Raw genomic sequence first — 17714 nt, 5'->3', positions numbered from 1 at the left:
CTGTGGCCGCGTTGGGGGGGGGGGGGGCTTTGAACTTTGAAAAGAGTTTGAACTTTATTAACTGACTTATATCAATTACCTTTTCAATGATGGCTGACACACGGTACAGTGGTACAGGTACAGTAATGTAGTGTCCCAAAAACATGCAGGATTAGGTCAATTAGACGTTCTAAATTGTCCACAGTCATTAGTGTGAGTGTGAGTGGGTTGTCCCTTTTCAATGATGGCTGACACACGGTGAGTGTGAGTGGGTTGTCTCTACAGTGTGGACAGGTGACCTGTCCAGTGTGACCCCCTGTCCATCTGCTCCCACTCCCTCCCAAGACCCTAAGAAATCAATGTCTCACATGTTCTATTCCCTGAAAAAGACTTAAACAATGCAAAGAGACACAGTTTTGAAGTTAAACGTCTTTGTGGTAAACATGTCATCAATAATTCAGGGTCAGACTTTGTTTTTTTCCTGAGGCCAGTGGTAGGGTTTCACGCTAGTCTCCTGTGGTTGTGTTGCATTAATCCACTGTTGATCTACCTTTAATAGAGTTTGATCTCTCACCTGCACATGGTTCGCTGCTTTAGGCTCCTCTGTCTGCAGTGGAGATGAAACCACCGCTGTTACATCTTTCATGCCACGCTGCCATCACCAGGCAACTCCTGGTTGATGGTTCAATAGGAACCTGATTTAAAATCAATTTTGTTTATTTTTTATTTTACTTTTTACTTTTTAAAAGACGCTCTGCTCAGAGCAACACTCCCCCGTCTGCCTTTGAAATGATAATAAGGCTTTTTGGAAGGAGATGCGCAGGTGATCAGGGAGGACGGGGGAGGAAGGGAGAGAGTGAGGAGGACGTAGAGGAACTGTTGGATAGGTGTGGAGAGATGCAAGTAAAAACAATACAATAATCTGTAGGATGTTAACAGGAGTTCAAAATTGTCTAGAGTTTGATGACTCATTATTTCTCAGTTCATTGTTTTAAAGATTAAACTAATTACAATGCATGCTTTAATTACCCGACAATGTTTCTTTTCGGGGGTTTTGTACAGTAAAATCTGTTCCTCAGAACTCCAGTGCTGTGTTATTGAGTTTTATTGCAGTAGAGTGTACACATTTATACATATAATTTTATATAATTTGTCATTTTATAAAAGACTTATGAAATAATGCAACATTTAGGAAGGAGTAGGACAATAAAAAAAATCCCTCATTAGTCACGATGTTGCCTTTAAGTGATGGGAAAATATAATTTATAAATTAAAAATTAACTTCATTGAACTGCTTCATTTCTATATACAGTATGTGCAGTTATTTACCCCAGTCCTCCTAACCTTTACTGCACTCTGAGAAAAAAAACAATGGCCTTTTTACCCTGCAGTGGTGTCTGTGCCAGGCTGACTTAATGAGTTCCCTTTAACCTCCATATCATGCGTAAAGGTTTCTACGAGACTTAACGTGCACATCTGGTAGTATGGGCCATGAGTGTGTGTGTCGGCACAGATGTGTGTGTGTGTGTGTGTCTGTGTGTGTTCTTACAATATAAAACCGTCCCTGTGAATAAACATATGTGCAGTATATGCTCACAGTCATATAAACACACATGACTTCACTGCAGCCTCTATAGGTGCACGTGTGTGTCCGTGGACCAATGGCGTTCACATTGTCAGGGAGTCGACGCATATTGCATACGATTTGATCCGTAAAACGCTGTCAAACTCATGCAGCCCGTGCCATACAGATGTGAATTACCCAGAAGGCCTCACTGTACGCAGCACACGTATGAACAAAACAGGTCATGTGAAATGTATTTCCCTTCTGTTCTCGGGGTTTTAATTGGACAATGGACCAACTGACGTGATTGTTCTGTGGTCTAATCCCTGCTCTGTTACAACTGTCCCCTGAACCACTATATAATCTCAGGGATTATTCTCATTAAATCTGTCTGTTTGTGACATTGACCCATGTGAAATCCTATACACAGGGAATCATTGAGATCTTTTTTGAGCTTCTCACATTCACACGTATTGTTAAAAACATTGACATGACTGTACTGGTCCGGATCACATGACCTCTAATCAGGCTCTATGTGACTTCGGAACCAAAATGAGTTTGACACTGATTTATTTCTTGCGAATTTGATGCTAAGTGCAAACAGTAACTTGGAGAAATCCAGGCTCACGAGGAGACGGTGGAACCACAGATGGGTCATTAATCTGCAGCCATTCATCCAGATATTAGTTACATATGCTCCTGTGTTCAAATCACATTCTGCGAAATGTGGCGGTGGTTTATATAATCAGATTACGGAGCTCCCTGATACGTGCAAACACTCTCGCCTGTGTGCGTGTGCACACGGCACCGAGCGGTGCTAATTTGTAAAAATGACTGTGTAATCTGGTTGGACATGAAGGGAAATGATTCTTTAATAAGACCACCACTGGAGTCCGAGGGATGGCCCTCTCCCCTGCAGGCACAGAAAATGAGCCCAGTCTGAAAAGCTTGTGTTTAATTAGATCCATAACCAGGACATAGCACCTCGGTGAATTAGCAAATGGAGAATAAAAGAGAAGGTCGAGTGGCTCCGAATTATCCGAGTCATAGCTTATTTTCTTTTGGTTGTAATGGTAACCATGTTGTTGTAGTTCAAGACACCAAAAGTAGTGTTACACCTTTATTTTCTTCTATGTTCTTTGGCAATAATAACAGATAAATAACATGGTTTTTATGTAGGGATCTGAAAATATACAGGGGCGAGTCAAAAAGTTCTAAAAATATATAACAAAGAGGAGACTATTCCTCTGCTTATCTGCTCGCCTTTTTACTGAGAAGATTTTATTTATGTCAAATCCTGGGGTAAGTCATAAAAGCTTCTTAGACTTGTCTAAAGGCAAAAAGACTTTCTTTTGAGCCGATTTTCTTTTTCATTTTTTATTATTAGGTCTGTTCATTTTTGAAGAAAGAAAATCAGATCAAATAAAATGTAGTACTGGAATTTGGCAAAAACACTAGATGAGTCTGTATTGTTTTATTATCCAGGACTATCAAAATGAACCCTTTAGTTGCGTTAACTATTCATACACTTCGTATGTGCCTCTCGGCATGTGTCAGATCAGGCTCAGTGAGCTTGGCACAGTAAGTAAGTCTGCATATAACAAACTGACTGACAGTAGACTGATCGATATTGTTGAGGAAGTAGATGTACATTAGTTAGTTACAAATAAAATAAAACCAGATCTGAAACACATTTTTGTATAGCAAATAATCAGGATTAATCATGATTAATTGTAATTGATGCAAAGTTTCCCAGTGATTAATCAATCAGTATAAACTCCTTGACCGCCCTAGTGAAATCAAATGATAACATCAGTCTCGGTGCTTTTTGACCTTCCCTTGTAATGTGAGAACAAACTGTTATTCCTCCATGTGCGCTCGCACCGTGATAATCTGCTGACATGTCTACTCCACGCTCTGCATCCTCCACGGTCAGACTGACTCCAGTTAACCCCGTGACCCTAGAATAAGTGCTAGAGGATGAGTGAATGAACATAAATGTAGAAGTAACCATCTGGAAAAAGACCCCTGACCCATTTTAGAGCACACATCCTAATAGTCTTTAAATTATGTTTTATCGCCAAGAACTCGCAGGATCAGCAGAATGGGCAGGTCACGGCGTCACAGACTTTTGTGTCCAGTCAACGGTGCGTGTGGACATGGAAGGGACCTGGTAAAAATCAGAATGGATGGTTTTTCTGAGGTTTTTCTGCTGACAGTCACCTATTATACACAGGAGGAGGAGCAGGAGTATAAATCAGCTCCACTGCACGGGAAAAAAGTCTCTATTTTTAACCTTCACACCCTCACAGTAGGACTCTTTCTGTCATTCCTAACCTAATACGCAGGAATTAGTCACACGTCTTTGTTTGCACGCAGAACCTTCTCACAAATTCAGGCTCAAATGGTTCACATTTCCATTCATGAATGTTTTGTGATGCTGCTGTACATTTGTGAGTAAACAGCCACAACCTCCTGGCAGCTGCAGACGAGCTCTGCGTTGATTAGTCTCCACTGTGAGACAGACAAACACTCCGGAGGATGTCAATTAGTGTTTTTTTTCTCCTCCTAGACGGAGTTCTTCATTAAGCGCAGTCGGCCTCTTCAGTGTTGATTTACAATAATAACAACCGAGACGTTTGTTCTACAAATTTGGAACGTTTGTAAATGCTACTTCAAAACCACTTATGTTGCAAACCTGCTTTTCTTCTCGTCAGCGCAGCGTGTGATTGAAGACCCCTCCAGCGATTTCACCTTGAATTGTGAAACAACACTTGAAGGGCTACCACTCTGGATGGTTGCGATAATGCGACTTGACCTGACGTACCCGAACATCTGGTACGACTTTTTGTTTTTGTTTTTAGACACATGCCGTGTTGTAAAGAATTCATATTTTCTTATGTGTTTTTGTAAAATGTTGGTCATCGAGGTTCATAAAAGATAAACACTGTTGATTGTAATGACTTTGGATTTTGTACATTATGTATGTATTTGTATATATGTATGGATAAATATATATATTTTTTCATATATGTATATATATTCATATATATTTCATGTACAGTATGTATGCACATATATGAACACTGTGTGTATATATTTAAATATATTTAAATATATACATAGATATATACATATATTTACATATATTTATGTAACATGTTATAACAGGCTTTTTGAATAATTCAAACAAACAAATATTTTGACATGCAGTACCTATGTAACCCCTCTAGGGGTCACCGAACCCCTGTTGAAGAACTCTCATCTAAAGAATTGTCTGTTCTCCTATGTTACATAATTACACAATGCAAACAGTAGAACTTATTCACAAGAAAATAGTCCCTTCACGATATATGGGTCACATTTGTAACTCTACATGTGGGCTGATATTAGCTTTTTCTGGCCCAGATTTTAGCCACCAGTACTGCATCATTGCCACATGTGACCCACATCTGAATACCAGGTCACCTCAGCCCCAGCTGTTGGAGGCAGGGAAGGTCAGGGACTGGCCTTGAGTTAAGGCCTGGGGTTTTTCTTTCTCAGTTCAATACTTGTCAGTGTGTCTTGTCACTCTTTTCAATTTCCTTCGTCTTCTGACTTCCTCTTCCTCCCCTGTGACCCCTGTGACCCCTGTGCCCCCTCATTATACTGCTGTGGGGTTAAAGGTGTCTCATCCTGTCTGACAGTGCAGCGCAACTAGTCATTGATTCGACTCCAAAACTGACCTCCAGACCACCTGAGGATTTCCAGGACTGACAGGAGTCACATGAGGCTAAAGCATTGTTGAGATTGTAGTTTGAGTTAAAGGCTCACGGTCACAATCTAATGTGCAAATCAACACAAGTAAATAGATTAATTAGGATCTGTGCTTTAATTCAATTATTTAGATTATTTAATTAAGGGCAAATAATTAGAAACCATTTAATCACACCTCTAATTTTTTCTCTTTTTTTGGCACACCAGATAACGCTGATGCACACGCTCCAGCCCAGGCAACAAGTGATGTCCGTGCAGCAGCTGTGAGTAGTTTGCACAATATCAGATCCATACAGAATCTGAATTGAACTAATTGTCAAAACTAAGTAGCTTTGAATCATTGTTTGTGCCGATTGATGACCCTTCAGTAGAAATAATCTCATGGATTATCACAAAACTGAGGGAGTGACAAATATTATTTGAAATTCACCTTTTTCTTATAAATTAGGTCGATGGCTTTCTCTTAATGGATGCTAGAAAATTGACCTTCAGTTTTAAATCAATTATCATTATAATCAAAACTATTTAATATTTTAAAACGTTGTAAATACCACCACACTGTCTCTTGGGTTTTTTTCCGCCAGAAGTATTTTTCTGGCTGAACTTAAAAAATTTTAATTTCCCAAAAAGTTTAGGTGCAGATACAGCATTATACCATAATACATTTGCTGCCTAAGTCATTATTTTAGTAAAAGCTATGAAAAGAAGTTCAGCAATGAAATGCAAGAACCAGCAGAAACATCTCAACATACAGTATCTCAAGTGCGAGACAGGAGGACATTTCTGGGTCATACCTCAGCTGTACTAAAGATGGAAAAGAAAATTAGTTGAGTTTTGAAAGTTTGCAAAATGTATTTTTAGTAACATACAGTAGGTGGTTAGTTAACGGTGATGTCCAATTAGGCGTCGTTTAATTATCTCCCTCTTCCTCTTCCATGCGCTTGTCAGCATGACTTCATGGTACAGAAATTGTCCGCTGTGGGTGTTGTTGTTCTTATCCTGTACGGATTTATATGTGAACGTTCAAAATAATAATTGTTTGTAGCAACATGTGGCCATAAAAGATGCTGGTGCGATGGATGACGTGTTCTGCTGGCTGCATCCATTTTTTATGTACTCTCTAGTTCCCAGTTCCCTGTGTTTTGACAGGTGAACGCTGGAATTTAAGGTGGTATTTTGGAGCTTTTGTTGTAGTAACCGGTGTCTTCAACACATTTATCAAATCTGTATCGTTCAACATGCTTGTTTATGTTGGTAAATCCCTGACCTGCTTCTTTCTGTTCCTCTCCCTGACCGCCGTCACTGTCGCGTCCAATTACAGCACCTCCAATCATACTGTACATTTAAGACAACTACGCAGTACCTACTGAGTATTTCAGGTTAGAATACTTAGATTACCTTTAAAAAAATCATAATCCTGGTTTTCCGCTTGTCTTACATCCTAATCCTGTGATTCTATTCTGTCGGGAGATTTTCTGTCATGGATTATATCTGTGCTTAAGTCTGTGCTGAAGGAAGGACAAGACAGGGACAGATGGCTGGTGTGTGTGTGTGTGTTTGTGTGTGTGTGTGTATGTCTGTCACAAAACAGACAGATTTTCTGCACATTCAAATGTGAAAACAGAAATACTGTAATACTTCATGTTTGTCTTCAAATTTAAAGCCTTATTGCTAAAGTCGTCCTGACGCAGATTTCCATCTGCATTTAACTTGACTAAAGATGGCTTTGATCACAAACTGTGTACTTTATTGTCTCAGTCGTCACTTCCAATGAGCGCTTCGTTTGTGAATTTATGTATCAATCTTTTGTTCTAATAATGGCTTTCGTAAAAATAACAAATTCTTGGAGCCACTTTTGTTCCCTCAGCAGGCCTCAACCTTCTCCTGGCTAATGAGTGGGTGCTTGTTTGATATTCTGATAATTAGCTTTTTACTAGGAGTCATTTCTTTTCATTCTTGCTGGATGTTCTTCGATGCCAAAGTGGATAGAAAAAAATGTTCCTTTGAGTTTGTCCATCCATCAGTCTGCAGTCCATAGTTTATGGGGCAACAATTACATAAAAAATACTTTGGACTCTCATCTTTTGATGACTCAAGTTTTTATAGACAATGATGTGAAAAACCACCCATGAGCTTCCATTAAAATCCATGCTATAGTGTATGTAGTAAGTACTGACACTGTGACACTGTCCGTGGTGCTGATACAAGTCTCTGCTGTATGAACACACCTCCCCCAACTGAAAAACTACGTTTTAGATATTTGTTCTGCTTTTTACTCATTTTGTAAGAATACCATAAATGTCATCTATTCCAATGCTGTTGTAGCCAAATGTTTAATGCTGGAAACGTTACACCAAAGACGTCAGGTCTACTAAGATTTCAATGAAAATGAAACGAGTCAGTCTTGTCAATAACATTTGTGTCAAATTTGACATTTGATTGAAAGATCCATTTGGCAGGGCCTGACTGAATTGACAGCGGTTTCAGTTCCATTTCTCTCCAAGTCCTTAGACATAATAGATGTAATGATTAGATTTCAATCAAATTTAATCTCCTTTCACAAATTTTCTCCCGGCCATTTTATCAATCGAGATGTAATGATTAGATTTCAATCAAATGTAATCTCCTTTCACAAATTTTTCTTTATTTCAATGTGCAAAGTAATGAAAAAGAAAAGAAAAACTAAGTAGTTTGGGTTGTTTACTATGCCCTGCTACCCTCATCATAATTGGCAGAAAAAAGAAAGTATTGAATTATATGAAAATTGTCTCAAAGCTATAGATGAGTTTTTTGGGCAGCTGTTATTTTGAAAATGGAAATTTCTTTTTCTCTTTCTATACAGCATGTATTTTTCATAGTTTCATTTCCTGTTGTCTCTTCTGTCACTTCATCCGTCTCCTACCAGCAGTAAATGGTAGTTTTACAGCATTTATGGTAACGATGATAACGGCACAGATGTACTCATCTGTCTTCCCTTCTCCCTCCTGTGCTAACGACTTCAGTCCATATGTTCTTCTTTCTTCTCTCTCGCTGCATTTTCCGAACTTTCCGTTTTTTCCTTTCAGCTTGTTTTTCTGTGTACTCACTTTTCCATTTACCTGCGGTCCCCCCGTGTCTCTCTGTCTCCCACCTGCCCTCAGCTCTCTTTGTGCTCACCCTCTGCTCTCTGTCTTGTTTGTTGATGCCGTCCGTGACAGAGGTGTTAGAGGAAATAGCAGGTGGTTTCCTCTTTCCTTTGTAATGCAATGAGAAAAAAAATATCCAGCAATCCAGTGCATCACAGGTTGTTTTTTTTAACGCTGTCATGAATACAATGGCTGTCATTTTAACAAAAAACCTGGCATTCACTTTCCCCACACAGTGTGACGTGGCTGCAGTCAGTCACAGATGACAATACATGAACAGAATGTCCATCACATGAAGATGCGAGGCTGGAGCTTGGGCTTTGTTTTTGTGATGTTTGGTTTTTCCATCATAAAAACCACTGTTTATATCTTTATTCTGTGGTAGTTTATACCTTTTTGCTTTAAATCCTTATTTATTACTGGTTCAGAATAAGTGGAAATAAATTAATTTTGAATATATTCACTGAATCACATTTGTGTAGATTGTTAGTGATACCACTGAAGCTCATTCATGTTTCATGTAATAAATAATACAGCACTGTGAAAGGGTTTTAGATGTAATGTGTAACCCGGCCACCAGATGCCACTGAACTGTACACTGATCCTTACCGGTTAATGCACAACACGTTTGATGCAATTAGCAAAAGCACTTCAAATTTACACTGCTGAATTTACAGAGACAAACGTTGAACTGCATCTTGGCTTTTAAAATCCACCGGAGTCTCTTTGATTTATATCCTTTTTCTGCCATATTCATCTAAGCCACTACCCCTGCTTTGTTGTTCCCGTTTAATTCCTCTCTTTGTGACTCTCCCTCTCTTCCCTCATATCCGTTTCATTAGCAGCCGTGCCCCTGTTGCCCATGGCAACCTGATGCTGTTCCATGACCCTGTATCTCAACGGGCGACCAATCAAACCACTGCAGGCGGCTCAGGGAGCAAAATGGAGGATCATGTCTCTCTCTTCACACCTCTCTCCCTCATCTATCCTCTCCCCACATTAGTCCTTCTCCTGCTTTCTTGTTTTCTATCAACAAACCCAATTAAGGCTGGAATTATCTTTCCTTCAGTTTGTGCCACAATTCAATCAGGGTTGGTGTTTGGAGTGAACGGGTTAACTGTTATCTGAGGGCAAATAGGATGTAATTAATTCCTCATTTTCAGTTCTATACGTGGTGCTCTAGTGAAGTCGGCCCGTAGTTGGTCCAGGTTGAGCAGTCAGCACAAGATACTGTGAGAAACATTTGCAACAGCTCCACGTCAAACAAAACAGAATCTCAAACCTGGACCTTCAGTCACATGGAAACGAAGCTTCTGTAAATCTGGGTCATATTTCAGCTGAAGAAAATTGATTTGTCTCAGTCTAGTCGCTAGTGGAGTCCTAAACAGAGTGTGAAAACTTCCACATGGACATGTGTAATTCTCCTGGGATTATTTTGAGGGATTTTACACCTGATTTTGTTTTCTTTCAAATAATAAAGATGCAGCAGTAGCAACAAGACAGTGTTAACACATCTGCATTAGAAAAAAATGAAGACAGTGTTAACACATCTGCATTAGAGAAACATGTGATGAAAATTCTCAACATATCAAAAAAAAGGCTTCATTGCACTTTGCATTTGAAAGGCACTGTTAGTTGCTGGATTATTGCATTGCTCTGCATTACATCATAGTACACAACAGAGTCAATGCAGTAAAATTCTGGCTAAATTATTGTAACTCAGCATGTGACCAGAACCATCAAAAGAACGGTACAACATGAAAGAAAACCAAGGTCACCAGCACGAGTCCAGGACTCCAGGAGCCACTGAGCCCCTGTGTTGACCAGGGTGCTGCAGTTTGTTGCCTCCACTCAAACCCAGTCATGGATTATGGAAATGCGTAGTGTTGTTTACCCTCTCTACTATATTTCCATATCTCACTCTCCAGCACACACACGCACACACACACAAACACTCAGATACTCATACACCGCACTCGTGTGAACAAGTGGAAACATTGCTCTCAATTTGTTCACGTCGCATCATAAAGACAGCAAACACACAGGCAAACACACACATCTGAGACGTGACGTGTTCTGTGCTGCGTGAGCTTCTTAACTCTGATATCATCATCAGGATCCTACAACCATGATGTATCTGTCACACACACACACACACACACACACACACACAGGAGCTTTATTAAGATAAACTGGAACTAAGATACGAGTGACATCATCACCAACACGCTTCTTTTGAATTTAACCAAAAAGGCTTTAAAGAGATGGGAGGAGCCAGGAGCAGACAGGTGTGTGTGTGTGTGTGTGTGTGTGTGTGTGTGAGGCTGTGAGACTTTACCATGAGATAAGCTTGATGGATGTTGTTACAGTTGTCTGGCAGGTTTGTAATCATAATCCCTGCAGAGAATGACAGATACGGGGCAGCAGAGAGAAGACACACAGAGAGAGATGGTGTGTGTGTGTGTGTGTGTGGAGAGGGGGGGGGGGTGCACAGCAAAGCTATGTCATCTGTGTCAGAGAGCTCACTGTCTTCATTTCACCTGACATATCCTCAGTCTGTGCTCACACCAGGATCCTCATTCCTGATTGGCTGAAACATCATCAGTTGTGCCTCGAAAAAAATCCTCTGATTTTACTTCATTGGTCAGAAATGATTATTTATGTACTCCAAATATTTGTCTTTACACTTTTCTTTCTTCAACTCCTGTGGGTATATCTCTGTGTTTAACTAAACAGCCCCAGATTTCACATTGAGTTAATTTTGAGTATAATAAAACTATAAGACGTTTATGTTTTATGACATTGGTTTATTAATTCATGGCTGATTTAAATGGTGGATTCCCAGGAGGAAATGCAGCCGTTCACTCAGGTCTAGGGTGGCACAGATGTGGGGCAGGTGTCAGCATGTGGCTCATTGTTTTTTTATTGATTATTTTACATAGGACTTATGTAATATGTATGAATAAATGGTTCACAGTGAATGGAAAGAACAGCCTGAAACCATTTTTTCTTATCCAAGAAATATTTTTGCCAGTCACTGTGAACCAGCCTTACAGAATGAAACGAATGGTTCTGTTGTCATGGGGGAAACCAGGAAGGAATACGCCTCTGACCCATTTTTACTACAGACTATTAGTTTAAGAAACTGGGGCATATGGCAGCCGTTGTGGGGGGGGCTTTACTTAATTTTTGAGTTGGAGCTGGAAAAGAAGAGTGTGTTGTTCTTGGGTAACCATGGTTCACCCCCGAGGACACAAAGTTGCTGTAATTGCACTATAAAACAGCCCCCCCGCTGCTAAAAATACAGTCATTTTTATTGATGAAGTCTGGATTCCATAATATTTTTAGCATAAATACGTTTTATTGAGAATATTTTTAATGCAGTTGCAGTTGATGTACAAACATGGAAGTTTCCCACAGACCTTCCTTTTATAAAGTATTCAGTCTGGGTTTAGGGGTCAACAAAGGTCATCATTCCAAAGCTTCACTTGACCTATTTTAATCCCCTCTTGAGCCGAGGCACCGCCGTGCCAGCGTGTAGTTGTCTAAGCTGACCCCGTCCTACAGCACAGGAGGGATTCTCCAAGAACAGAGCCGAGCTGCTTCTCACTCTTACCCATAATCCCCCAGAGAGGTTGTTTGTGTGCGATATCACTTCAAGAGTATAGCTCCAACCCCCACCCTCCTACCCCCTGTGGAGAAAACTAACTGCAGTGTGATTCCACCGCTCCACTGCTCTTTGGCCTCCCTCACTTTCTGTTTTGTGCGGAGGAATCTTCTCTCGCACATCTCACTTTAAACAACTGTGTATCTTGATGTCACAACATGCTGTGGAGTCGGAGGGAAATTAAAAAGTGTTTTGTTTTTTTCACACACATTTCCAAACATACTAGGATTATATGCCAGTTGTTCTGTATGAACAAGGTCAATATTATCAGCCAACTCCTGCTGTGGGAGACACCTGTGGCTCCTATTTGCTGAAGAACAGACCACAGTCATTCAGGGTCATTTACACGTTTAAAACTCAATGTTCTGAGTAGTGTCATCTGGTGAATATCTCAGACCCCGGCACCGACACTGTTCTGTTTCTCAGGTAACGTCAGAGATTTTCTGTTTAATATAAGTCATTGCTTCATCCATGATGAACACTGTTTTATTGTTGAACTGAATATATTTTTGCTTCAATTCAAAGGAGTAAAGCAAGACTTTGTAAACACATGGGATTTTTACAATAATTTACTGTGACAGTTTCCAAGGGGTTAATAATCTGAATATAAGATTATTCATATTTTTATCTTTCAAAACCACATTTTTGTCTCTCTGAATCTATTTTGCATTTTTTTCAAGTCAAGTAAGTACAAAAGGTGATTGACATACTCACCAATCAGAGACTTTATCTTGTTTATTTACTTGTTTATTTCTGTCTGCTCCGGCACGGTGAATTACTCAGAGTGAAGGATTAAATCTGATCTCACTTTTCTCTCCTTGTTGCCCTCATCTCCCTTTCTTTCAATCCATCTCAGTGCTCGCCTGAACCCGGGCCAGTTCTCCTTACAGCCTTTCCTTCCATCTTAATTCATTAGCATTTTTGCTGCTTTCCTGTTTAATTGCTGCCAATCTGCAAATAATTGGACATCTCGTTGTTTTAATGGATGAAGGAAACATAACCCAGTCATTGTGCTCTGACTTCTTCTATTTTTATCTACTTACAAAGTAGATATTTTAGAATTTTGCTGTTCAGAATGTTGCTGTAAAAATGCTAAACATTAAAAATCACTACATTGTACATGTAACATTACGTCATAAAAACACACACATTCCTTCTGCAACCAAAAAAATGACACATGGGAAAATGGAATTAATGGAAATGTCATCTGGGATTTGCATTTAGATGAACAGATTTTCCATTTTGCTGACACCGCCATCGTTCTTGTAGGAAAGACAAAGAGAGTGACAGAACAGACAGAAGTCGAGGTCAGACTCTTAGAGACAAACCCATGCAGCTGATGAGATAGTAATAGACTGTTTTAATGACTGTCATTGTTCATTAAAGGGCATTGGATATAAATTAATTTTACATGTTTATGCATTAAAGCCAAGTATAAGGAGGTGTTTACGTGGGAGCGAAGGAAAACTGTTCTGCAACAAGGTAGAATAAAGAACAAAGATATTCCTGAACTGTTTATTTTTTCTATAAGATCCTGAAATGTGCTTCTTTAAAGTCTTTTATTTATGGTGGGAAGGAAAAGACAGTGATAGAAAGTTCTATTTCACGCATGCTCTGCCCTCTAATGAGCTCTGATATTGGTTAACCCTTACAAAGAGCTTGTAAATCTCTGCACTTACCAACCACTTACTCACTGCTGCCCCCTATAAAGGTCCAGGGCCCACCTTCCTTTCACAGCACCCAGGGTGACCTCTACAGCAGGCATCATCAGCAGCAATATTTACGGCCTTCAGCCACAGTCGCCTGTGGTCGCCCCACAGCGTCTGGCCCAGTCTGAGCCTCTGTCTTGCAGGCGTCGTGCCAGGTATTTCAATATCAATAAAGGGCTTTGTTCCAAACTTTATATCTCCTCTGAGCAGGGCAACGCTCTCATGATCAAATGCTGACTTCATAAAAGGGGAGCGTGGTCTGACAAATTAGACGCTGTCTCTCTCTCCGGTCAGCTGACACAGAGAGGACACAGGAGCGTGTGAAGCTTCCTCCGCACCTCGTCAGACGCAGCTCTACTGTATAATCAAGACCTGAGGTGCAAACTGTTTGTGTGGTTTTATCACCTCCTGCAGCTGCATGTTAAAGTATTTAGCTCATTCATTGCAGTTACCACAGAGGTAAATACTCACCGTTAGATGCTACGGTGCGTCCAACTTAGCCCTGTATTTTTTGAGCTATTTTTAGCTACACTACTCTTGAACTGTTTTCAATATACAGTATATTGTTCTAATTTTAATAATGTGTCCCTCATTTTTTTCTTTATTCATGCCTTTTTGCTAAATGTAGCGTTTTCTTACTAGCTTCAAATACTAGCTTTGACTCAGCCTAAAATATTTCTGTAGTTTTTTTACTCTCCTCCTCCTCTTTTCTCCTGCTCACTGCTGTGACCTCTCACCTTCGTCTGCCCTAATGACCTGTCCTCTCTCAGCCCATGGCATCTCTTCATCCATCCCACCAGTCTCCCAAGGGATCACGCCAGAGAACTCTGTGGGGGAAAAGGATAGAGTGGGACTGCTTTGTCTCCTTTCACCTTCACCTCCGTCTGCAATCCACTGCAGCCCTCGCTTGTCTTTTTTTATTTCCTCCCTTCTTTTCTAAAGTCAATTTTTATCATAGCTACTCGCCTCCTTTTATGCCTCTTGCTAGGAATCTCCTAGGAAAAGAAAAGCCAAATGGAATTAGCAATCCAGCGCACTCTTTAGCCTGATGTGCAGATTGAGACCTGATAGAGCTGGTAATGTTGAGTGAATACAGATGACAGCAAAGAAAGGGAAGTGAAATAGTCCAGTTGGAAACATGTGACATCGTCTGGTGTCTCTGTGAGAAAATGGCTCAGATGCATTAAAGATAGAGGAGGGAAATATTGCATATTGTCTACATCGTGATTCATTCTCCACCTTCATGAGGCAGATTCAGTGCATCTTATCGATGCATTTTTCTTATACGTGACAGTTTTAAAGCCAAAGAATACATATATTGATTCCTCAGCACAGGAACCTACCTTTTAACTGCAGTCTGATTGGTCCTGATTAAACTGTCTGAGTCCAAGTCACAGCTCGGTCCACGGTGCTGCAGTAACTGGTGATTTAGGCTTTTAACAAAGACTCCCAGATATGAAATCATGGCGGCACATGCTGCTCGGGCCTGTGAGAGATTATCCATACTGCAAATACATGAGTCAGTACTATGCCCTTTGTACCTCCCACAGAACAAAGGGCATTTCATGGGCAGAGCGTTGATCCCCCAGCCGGCATGCGGCAGAGGCAGTGTAATCCCAAATTATTTAACCAGATTACTAGAGCATGAGAAACAATTTCTCCCTCTGAATTATGTATTAGAGGTTTATGTGGATAGATACTGTATGGGTTCCAGTGTCAGTCTGATTATGTCCTTCAACACTAGCTCACCCACTGTTCAATCAGTGTTGGTCTGTCCGTGTTATCAGCAGCAGCAGGTGAATGGCAGAGGAAAAAATATAGATAGAAAGTCTTAATCTCTGACTGCAGGGGCTTTTGCTGTCTGTGTATCCAGGTTTTTCAAATAGAATGCTCACCCTTCTAATCCTAATCAAAGCCACCTCACCTTAGGTGTAAAATGACTTCACGAAAAATGAGATGAAAGAGAATCCCCAGCTCGGAAATTCATAGTAATTTCATTGGCAGATACCAAGCCATTGCAATAAAAGACAGTTCTGGTATACTTCATCCAATAATTCAGTACAGACTGCCAGGAAAATAATGACTTTTTGGCTGTGAGGTTCATTCAGACCTGCTCATACGAGCCATTAGAGGCTGTCTGGGAAGAAATAGTACAGCTGGGCTGAGTGTAGATGAAAAAGGTTGGTTGAAAAGGCTTCAATATCCTGAAAAATGCCATTAAAAACAAAGAAAAAAAACAATATATCATGTCTAAACAGGTTTATTGGAAGAAGAATAGAATGAAGAGTTAGGAGAAGAAGAAAAAGAAGAAAAGTGAGAGGAAGAACCTGTCCACATGACCTAGGGACTGGTACTGGTCCACAGACTGGGGGCTCCTGAACCCTGTATAAATGACCCAATATAAGACCCAGGTGTGACATATATAAATATATCTATATATATCTAACAACACACAATCCGCTATTATCATTTGTTGGTATGTCCTACACTGGCTCCGTTCATCTCTCGTTGTAGGTTCTATTCCTTCCCCTCAGTGGATAGAAAGCATCTGCTGACCCATTCACAGTTCATTTAAATAATACTTCAACACTCCCAGCTGTGTCCTGCTCGCTCTTGCTCCCACACATTTTCACCGCAATGCTCACCTAATCCAGTGTGAAGAGGAAGCAGAAAGTCACATGTGTACAGATGACAGTTTGATTTTTTTTTTTTTTTTTTTTTTGGAGTTTGGGAAAACAGCCACAGTGTGGATGAAAAGCGGTGATCGTTTTGTGAGCATTCATATTGTGTATGAATATTTTTTTCGTAATTTTTTATTTTTTAGCCTTAACTGGGCCCAATTTCTCTATTGAACCTAAAGAAAAATGTTAAATAGATATTGAATTATATAAACTAAATATACATCATATAAACATTAAATGTTGGTGTAATTTGAATAAATGCATGTAACTGTATGGTATAATTCAGTTCTTATATGATCACTTTAGTTTTTACGATAAGCATATAAAATATATTTACAGCTATATATTTTTATTTAATTTTTGTTCAGGCAATCTGTGACCTACTGGTAGGATGGGATCTACTTACCTAAAAACACAACAGTTTAATTACCTGCTTTACATTTTGTATTTAGCAGTGTCAACAATCCAGTTAAAATATGTACAATGACAAGGGTATTTACAGTATGGGTGTTATTTATATTTTGCACTTTATTTCCGTAATGACAATAGAGACAAATTTATTTATTTATTTTTTTCTTTTTCTTTCTTTCTTTTTTTTTTTTTTTTTTTTACAAAATATTACTTTTACACGGCTTTGGTATGTTGTTAAATTTAATATTATAATTTTTATTTTAAAATGTATTTAAACATTGTTTTGGCAAAAATAATGGTGGAAATGTACACAGGTTTCTTCACCCATATTTAGTAACCCTGGTTAGCCATTAGCCAATACTGCAAAGCCAGCTGTGTATTTTAAATATCTTCTTCTGATATCTTGGTTCTCTTTTCTGCTAACCCCACTCCCTCTCTCTCTCTCTCTTTGTCGCTCTCTCTCTCCCTAACTCCCTCTCTCTCTCCTCCGCCCATGAGCGTCACTCATTCAAACAGAAGCAGAGAAAGCGGAGTGTGTTCTCTGTTCACACACACTCAGAGCTGAGGCTCAGACAGGAACACACTGCTGCTCACCTCACACAGACACACACACGAGCGCTCACACACAGACCCGGGGGTCGGTCCGTGTTTATTCCTTCTTCACGTATATGTGTAGCGCGCACGGATCTAAGAACCATGTGGACTGTAATCGGGAAGATCATGCTTTTGCATTTGTTACTCATGGAGACCCAATGTGTTAAAGGTAAGCGCCAGTACGGTTTTTTTTTTTTTTTGCATTGTATCGCGATCTTTCTCTCTGTC

Source organism: Cynoglossus semilaevis, chromosome 2 (assembly GCF_000523025.1).
Source record: "Cynoglossus semilaevis isolate Cse_v1.0 chromosome 2, Cse_v1.0, whole genome shotgun sequence".
Lineage (NCBI taxonomy): Eukaryota > Metazoa > Chordata > Actinopteri > Pleuronectiformes > Cynoglossidae > Cynoglossus > Cynoglossus semilaevis.
This window is presented reverse-complemented; position numbering follows the sequence as displayed.